This window comes from Harpia harpyja, chromosome 8, assembly GCF_026419915.1.
Source record: "Harpia harpyja isolate bHarHar1 chromosome 8, bHarHar1 primary haplotype, whole genome shotgun sequence".
NCBI classification, from domain to species: Eukaryota; Metazoa; Chordata; class Aves; order Accipitriformes; family Accipitridae; genus Harpia; species Harpia harpyja.
The window spans coordinates 14431893-14440583 of NC_068947.1; positions in this window are offsets into that span (position 1 = coordinate 14431893).

Below are 8691 nucleotides of genomic sequence, written 5' to 3' on the forward strand. Positions count from 1 at the left end.
TGAGTTAAAAATCAGACACAGGATATAAAGAAATTGGGATTGTTTTATAAAACCAGACACAAGACTAGAAATGGCCCTTGCCCAAAATAAGTTCAAGATGTCCTGAGCAGACATGTCAACCTGAGAACTGCTAAACACCTATTTATACTTATATGCACCTAAACGTCTGTGTAAAGCTGAGCCTTGTCTACCCTTGCCCAGATCTTTGGAAGTACTGAAGAGCACATCTCCTAGAGAAATCACACTGGTGCCTAAACACTGTTGCATACATGGTCTCTCAGGACTCGAGCTCCCTCTGTAACATTGGAATAATAGTACAGCCAAACCTTAGAAGCGTTTCACGACAAATACAATAAAGATAGGAAGGAAAAGCACAAAAATTTATCCCTTGTGATAGCACATTTATTTTTAGTGCACCCTCCAAGTCAAAACAATTTGGTAAAGCGTTCAGTTCTGCTAGCTGGAGGCCAGAACTATTCTGCCATGATTCATGATGCTCTGCATTCTGCAGCCACTTCAGTCCTGCAGCCCAAACACTGCTTTTATATTTTGGTACTAAACTGCTAGAACTTAATGTTTTCTGCATGTACCAGCTGGCTTTCCACCTTAATCTATGCAAGCTATTTTTTCTATTTTTATTGTAGGCTTTTGAGAAATTGCATCAATAATAGCAAGGCCTTAGTTAGTAGAAGTGTTAGTGAAAAGCTGGTAGGAATGCTGCCTAAGTTATCCATGGACTCATTACTTCAAAACATGTCTTGATTTGAAAGCACGTACTAAAAAAACCAATGTAACAGAAACTATCCACTTCATATTAACAATAACAAAATGTAACCCACAATGCAGAACTAAGCCCAAATACCATTTTGTGAAGCATTATTTAAATTATACCTAGTCATTCAGTACAAGACACCTCCAGGATTAAAATTACATTTGTTAAAAATAGTAAAAAACCCAACATTGTTGTGCACATGAAAGAATTTGATTTTAAAAGTAAGACACTAAGCTAAAATTTGTTTTCCTATTCATAAGCTTACTAGAAGATCTCCTGCAGCTAAAGTTTCAGTGACTTTCTCATATGGAAATAGAAATATATACTTTCCAAACCAGAACTCTTGGATATGAGACATTCAATGCATTTAATCCAAAACTGGTTCTTGTTAAACACAGAGAAACTCTCCTGTGACTTTGCACTTTCTTTACTGTACATCTTCTTTAATTGTTTTAAAATGGTCTCTTATTTTTTGTATTTTTCCCCCATGCATTAGAGTATTCATCTAAACCGTAAATCAAACCACTCATCTGCTTCTTATTGATGAAGTTCTTGATAAAAAAAGAATTGAAAGGGCTAAAATTCATTATGCACATTCCCATGAGATTAGGTGAAACATTGGACCTGAAGTTGCTATAGGAAATGCAGTTCTCCAAGCATGTGAATGCTAATGGGTACATGAATCTTCACAGTCCAAAGAAATCAGAAACCATGCTCTCACTGCATATTTGTGCTCTTAGGATGGTTGATACACATTTTTCTGTCTTCTTTCATTTGTTGCCTCTTTTTTGACATTGCAACAGCGGCCGCACCAAGGAACTCGCAGCACATCATTACCTAGCCTGCTACGGTTTAAAGAGGTGGTTTGTGTACAAGCCCTCCACTGCATGTTCTTTGCATTATGAGAGGTTGTGGCTGACACTGTCATTCCTAAAGGAGATTTGCGCACATGAAAACATATAATTGCAATGGGATTTTATTCCACTTGACAAGCTTCACACAGAAGAATCTGGCTGAGGAGGGCCTAGCTCTGTTCTCAATGAAGCGAGCAGCGACCTTTGTGGAAACCCTGTTACCACAGCAGTTAATGCTTTCAAAAGCTTCAACTTCATCCCAAGTAATTTGGATTTGAGAAGACTGCAGTTGCTGAGATGTGTCTTATCTATTCACATTAGGGAAGGTGTTTGCTCTTCATCCAAATGGCTTGGGGTTTCAGAGCCTCAGCAAGGCTGCTGTCCTGCTAGGGATGGAAGGACTTAGATGGCAAACCTCAGCTTCCAAATTTAAGCTCCAGCCCAGAGGTGTTGCTTCTTGATGATAGAAGTACTGACATGTTACTGCCCAAGATGTCAAAAGGATTACCAGGTAGCAGAAAGCTCTGGAGAAAAAACAGTCCCCTGAGAAAAGCCACTCATTCCCAGGTGCATTTGGCTGCCTTCTCCCCAGCTGCGGAAATGAGCATCCTCTGGTTTTGATTCTAGCCCAGAGCTGGGGCAGATTCACAAGCAGGAATTCAAATCCAAGCTGACTTTCCACACCAGCGTGAAAACAACAATGGGCTTCAGATCCAAGAGGGATTTTAATTTCCCTCCCCCGCCAATCTGGTCAAAATGTCCAAAGCAGCCAAAATTCACCTCAGATTCCTGGAACTGGGCCACAAGTCTTTGCTTTCTGAAAGTCTGTGGTGGGTGCATGCTTGGTTTGCCACATCATGAACCAGCAGGATGCATAAATCTGTCCATGGGGATGATCTGCTCACATTGCTGGTAGCACCCCAGCAGGCAAAGATGCTTCCTCTAGCATTTCCATGTTTCATTCTTATGAGAACAAGAGCAGACAGTTTTCCAGGTCACTCAGGTTGTAGCTCTAACATGACATTGGGTTTGTTGCAATACGATCATCCAAAGTCATGGAGAATTATGCTCCGCCGGACGCAGTCCTGAAAATTGCTCTCAGCTACAAGCAGGATATCTGACCTAAAAAATGGCCCAGGGTTATGGTCCAGAAAAGCTGCTCCAGGGGATGCTGGGAGAAGCAGGGCTGAAAGCAGTCAGCTGTGAGAACAACTGACCACGAGAAGGGAGGCAGCTTTCTCTGATCTAGCATTTTCCTCCACTTGACCTATGATGGTCAGTCCCCTTGGCATTCCTGTGGCTTCTCGTCAAGTGTGAACTTCCCTAGTTAGAGCTGCTGTGATGACCAGAAATCCTTCTGGGAAATGCTGGAAAGCCCCAGCTTCTCAACCATTGGATCCCTCCTTCTATTGATGTGTTTTCTGTGGCACAAAGAACATTCCTCAGTCAAAGAGAAAGTTGCATATTCAATACCTCCTAGCTATATCCTGTCACATATCTTTAATAGCACACTTCAGGACAGCAAGGGGAAGGGAAATCTCTCCCAGTCAGATTTCAGTTTACTGGGGGTCGCTGAATCTGGAGAGTCCACTCTGAATTCTCCACCATAGGGCCACAATCTCTAATTCCCAAACACATTTCTTAGCAGTCTCTAGCAGGTAGGTTAGTTTTTTCCTTACCTTTAAAACTCAGTGATATTTTAATGAAGCCCTGCTTTGGAGTAATTTGAGAAATAATGGATTATTTTCCTTGGAAAATTATTTTTATGAGCAGCAATAAGAGCTCTGTGAAAAAAAAACATTCTGGACTTTTTTTACTGAATTTCTTTGAGCTGTACAAGCCTGTGACTATTTGGGACAAAAATGTGGCATTACTATTACCAGATTCAGATGCCGAGACTAGATGGCCTCTCAGGAAACAGTACTAAAAAGGCAGAACAAACTAAACTAGTACTTTTGTGCATTTTAAATGTGTCTTCCTGGAAAATAACTTCTGGCTTGAATGAAAGGAACTGAAGGCTGTACTTTTGCCAAACTTTATCAAAAAGGATTATGAACAACTCTTGAGGTTGACAGAGCATATGACACTACTGAAAGTACAGGAAAAGAGGGTAATAAAGGGAAGGGTACATAGTTTGCAGTACAGAGTGTGTGCACAGAGAGTATCCCCAGGCTTACTATCACCAGCATAGATCATGGCACCCCTACTACAAAAAGATTAGGGTAGTGGTCTTCCCGAAGCAAAGTGCAAACATTTGTCCAGACAGTGCTAAAAAGATTCAACTTTAAGATCAAATTTTGTAGAAAGCAGAGCTGTCATCATTTATCTACTGAACTCAACTTTGAAAGGAAGCAAATTGTAATCTACGATATTACAGGGGAAGAAAATTATTGTTTCGTGACAAGAAGATGGCACAGGGGTGCTGGCCGCACCCCTTGTCACAGTGATTGCACCATAGTTTCCATCGCAACCTCCTATTTTCATATGCCATAAGCATTGCAAAATGCTGACCTTTGGGGCTGCATTTTTCCATGCTTGCTCCCTGCCCCAAAGGTGAATTCTTTCAGAAAGTCTGAGCAAAATCTTTTCAGGGACCATGGCTATTACTTTTCGGCCGTTGCCAGGACGGCTTGCCTGGGGCAGATAGTATAGCAATTGCTTTGTTCCTCTGGGCTATAATAAATCCTACCATCCATCACGTAAAGTAGAAAATTAAAAGCATGAAAAACAAATCAGAGCTCTCCTGATTTTAATGTTTGCAAGGACTGTTTAGGCTTGCAAATGGCAGCAGGTAGAGAGAAGAGAGATTTAACTGGGAGATACTCAACTGAGCAAGAGTCTCCTTTAATGACAATTGCCGACACTACCTTATTCGTATCAGGAACTCTTGGGTTACAGAGACAACTATTGACAAGTGGTGTTAAATATGGTCTTCAAGACATGGCAACACGACAAGCCACGCAACAGGAGACTGGGTCCATTTTGTCCCTTTGAGTGTCTCTTAGATGGGATAATGCTTTTTTCAAGCAGTTCATTAAGAAGTAAAAGGGTGTGCATTCCCATCCATTGCCATAAGTTAGCTGGTTTCCTAAAAGGCTGGGTAAGTCAGTGCCAAGGGCATTAGATGCTCTGCATTTTTCAGAAGCAGAACACTTGAAGGAGCCTTAAAACATGGATATAGATGCTGAACTACAGGTACCCACGCTTGAAAATGCCCTCTCGGGGCTTTAAACACCACAGACTAACCATTAGGATAGAGGTGATGAGCAGCACTTAAAGCCAAAAACAATCCCAAAACAAAACCCCATGTCTATTGTTAAGACATAGCACCCAGGTGGCCTCATATACCCCCACACATTCTCCTGATTTTATCATTCACGGAAAATATGTCTAAAAGATACTGTACAGACAGGAAAAGCCAGTCTCCCTACAGGCCACAATAAAGACTAGAGCTATCCAAAGGTCTCTGGGAGTGCAAATGTATTTGTTTCAGTAGGTATAGTCTATGAGGATGCACACCCAGCTTACAGCTTCATTTGGTGCCAAGTTGCAGGCAGAGAAAATTTCGTTGCAATATGATCTTTAATACTGCTGAACAGTTGATTAATATTCAGCTTTAAGTTTGCCTCGTGTTGTTTGGTCTTACAGGGATTTCAGTCACAGATTTTAAGGCACAAACTGCATGAAAATCTGAGATAGGCTTTCTAGAAACAGATAGGATGGCTTCAGTAAAACATCACAATCAGTGTACAGAAGGCCAAAGACAAGTTACACTGAAGCCTTAATTTATGCATCAAAACTTTTGCAGGCAACGATGAATGATATCTTTAAATGCCTTCTTTCTCTGCATTTCCCAGGCTTTCAGCAGACACCGGGAAGAGAGCAGCATTACTGCTTGTCCCTGCCCAGGGACTTGTTCCTCCACTGAGTCCAGTTTGGCTACATCCCTGTGTAGGGCACCAGCCCACTTAGCTGAACCCATTCAGACCAACCAGTTCAGTCTGTTTCTTGTTGAACTGACCTTGGCTGCATTTGCATGACTATCTCTGGCATTCTGTTTTCTGTTTGATTTCTGCAGTATTCCCACCATCCTAATCTTTTCAGGTTCAGTCGTTCCCATGCCTAGATTTCACCTCCTACCCTCCTTCCAGTTTCCTCATTTGTCTTCAAATGATTGCACTTTACATCTGCTATTGTTCTAACTTCAGCCTTTGAGTGCCTGATTATCTACTTTCGTTGACCACATTGTTCAGTCCACAAAAACGTACTGTTCGTGCACCGTCTTGATACATTTGTATTTGACATTAAATATAACACTTTAATGCAATACTTTTAATCTCAAACACAACAAAATGCCTAGCAAAGATGAAGTTTACAAGGTGCACAAAATAATCTGCTAGGTTTATAACTTCCTTTTCCTAGCTGCAACTAATTAATCTACGTGGTAATTATTGTTAAATAATTGCTCTGGTTTTGCATGCTATCTAAGAATATCTGTCAGATATGCAACTGCACCTGCATATGGACCTTAACATCAGACCATCAGTGACTTTGTTCTCTAACACATCTAGTATTTGTCATACCTGATTAAAAGCAAAAAGGGTGTTTTGCCATACTGTTTTGTCATTCACTAAATTTTTATATGAAGCAATTGCTTAACCCCCATAAATTCTTATGCCACTGTTGTGTAGGAGTTCAAGCATAGCCTTTATCAGTGCATTTATGTGGAGCTCCCTATGTTTCTTCTACTTCCCACAATATATCTCAGCTGAATGCTGTGATGAATCCCGCAGAAACAGTGACAGTGGAGTCACAGTGGAGTGCCTCCACTCTCCATATTTTTCCATGTACTGCTGGAGTACTGATACCTTGACCACTGCAACATACCCTGATTTGAAGTCACGCTGTCTCTTCCCCCTACTCTGCAGCTAACTGCAGCCTGCTGACAATTGATTTCATCAGAACAATGAACTTATACCTCTGGATTGCTTGGAATGAAAGGAACTCTTTTCCTTAGGGTTCATTCAGTTATTTTCTTTATTCAGCAACCTTGAACCTCCATTTGCTCCAATATACCTTTTTGGATTTTTTTTTTCTACTTTGGCAGAATTTGTTCCTCCAGCCCCTAAAAGGCCAGCTGTGCTATTTGTCTCTTTTTGGAGGACATCTGCTTTTAACTCTTTCTTGGAGTAGAGTTTTCTGATGAAGGAACTGAGCCCATTCGAGCGCGTCTACTGTGTTTGCATTGCAGGGTGGACTGCAAGCTTCTAAAGTTGGCTAAGGCAGGCTTCAGAATACTTCCTCCATATTTACTTCACCTTTGTGGTATGTGGTTCACCACTCTTTTTTTCCCCCTAATTGTTGGTATTATTGGCCCAACTGCATTTCCACAGAAATTAACCTTTAGCACACTGCTCTTGTGCCTTGTTTTCTTGATCTTCCCTCAGATCTTTCTCTGCTTGTTCAGCCTCGGAGTGATTTGCTCAAATTTCTGCAAGATACTTTTATTTCTTTTGTTTCTTTTCAGCCTTGGCTTGTTTACATTTTCCCCATATTGCCTTGTTTTATTGCTCATCTAGACTGTCATTAACTATGTGTACTTTCCAATAACTTCCTTCACTTTGTTTTTTATCACTTCCTTGAATATATCCCAGCTGATCTGTAGTGAGATTTCTTCATCCTTGCAAGTCAGTGGCCTGAAAAGTCACCAAAAGCCCCCTTAGAGGACTGTCTCCAAGAGCTACCCTTCAACACGATCCTGTACTCAGACACAGGAGGTTTGAGGTACTTTCCACAGGTGAACAGAAGCAGGAAAGCACTCTACCTTGACTGAAGCCATAAGGTTTCCACTGAATAACATGGATAAGATGCTACTGAGCCAGGTGTGAGAGGGACACAGACTCCAGGCAGGCAGCTCACAGAGCTATACAGGTGAGTCTGCCTCAGAGGACAGCCCCGAGTTCCCACCTGGATGATGGAGACCATCTCACTTTGGACAGCAAGAGGGCAACATCTGGTCCTGGCCACACAATGGGCCCTGACGTGGCTCTCCTTCCTGCTGGACAAAATAGGCTGGCCAAAAAGGCACGCACTCTGTCCAGAAGAACGTAGTGAGCTGAACTGATTTTTTCTGGAGCTTGGCCATCAGGCCTAGGCCATGGAAAGGACTCTGGATTTCCAATAAGTTGAACCTCCAGGAATCTGGAGCTATCAAAACTGAGTGAGACAATTTAATTCCAGCATTGGCAAGACAGCATTTGGACGCAACACATTACAAGATGTCCTGCCAGTTCTGGTTTTGGGCGCACGCTCCAAAGCAGGTGAATCCTTCCTTATTTGTAGTTCCACAGCAAGTAAAATGTTTCACACAGCTCTAGCAAAGATGAAACTAGCTCGCTGCTAGAAAGAGAGAGCTGAGAGAAGTGGTCCACCTCAAAAGAGCTACTGTACCTGTTGCCAGCAGTTTCTGAAATGAAAGTCAATTAAATTAAAATAATTGTAGTCTATACCTATATCTGCATTGAGATAGGTACCTCTGTGTAAATAAAACCTGGATTTGTATACACACATTCATACTAGATGATGTATGTATTTTGTGTACATGTGTGCACACAGGAGGTATTTTCTAGAAGTGAGCTTTTCACGCTTTCCTTGGCAGACCAGACCATCTCTACCTCCTGTGATCCCAGATCCCATGGTGTTGGAGAAGGAAGGGGTCCTTTGCTTCTCCCAGGTTTCTGGAACTACTTCACTTCAGATTCTTTCTCATTTTTATATCTCTGCTCCTGACACATTTGCCAATCAAAGTACATCTCTATCTCACTCACTCTCTTACTGTCATGTTAAGAGTAGGCCGAGTATTGTGGACATTGACAACTGAGTCCTAAAAAATGAATCTCAAGAGCTTCATTATGGTTGAAGCTGGATGGTGTTGCCAAACTTTGAAAAGCTTCTGTAAAAATGTACATTTTCCTATAGTGCTACAAAGCCCATATTTATCTAATAGACTGTCAAGAGTCCAAAGGAGCTTCTACAAAATTTCTGGTAAATAGTATTTGTTTTAAG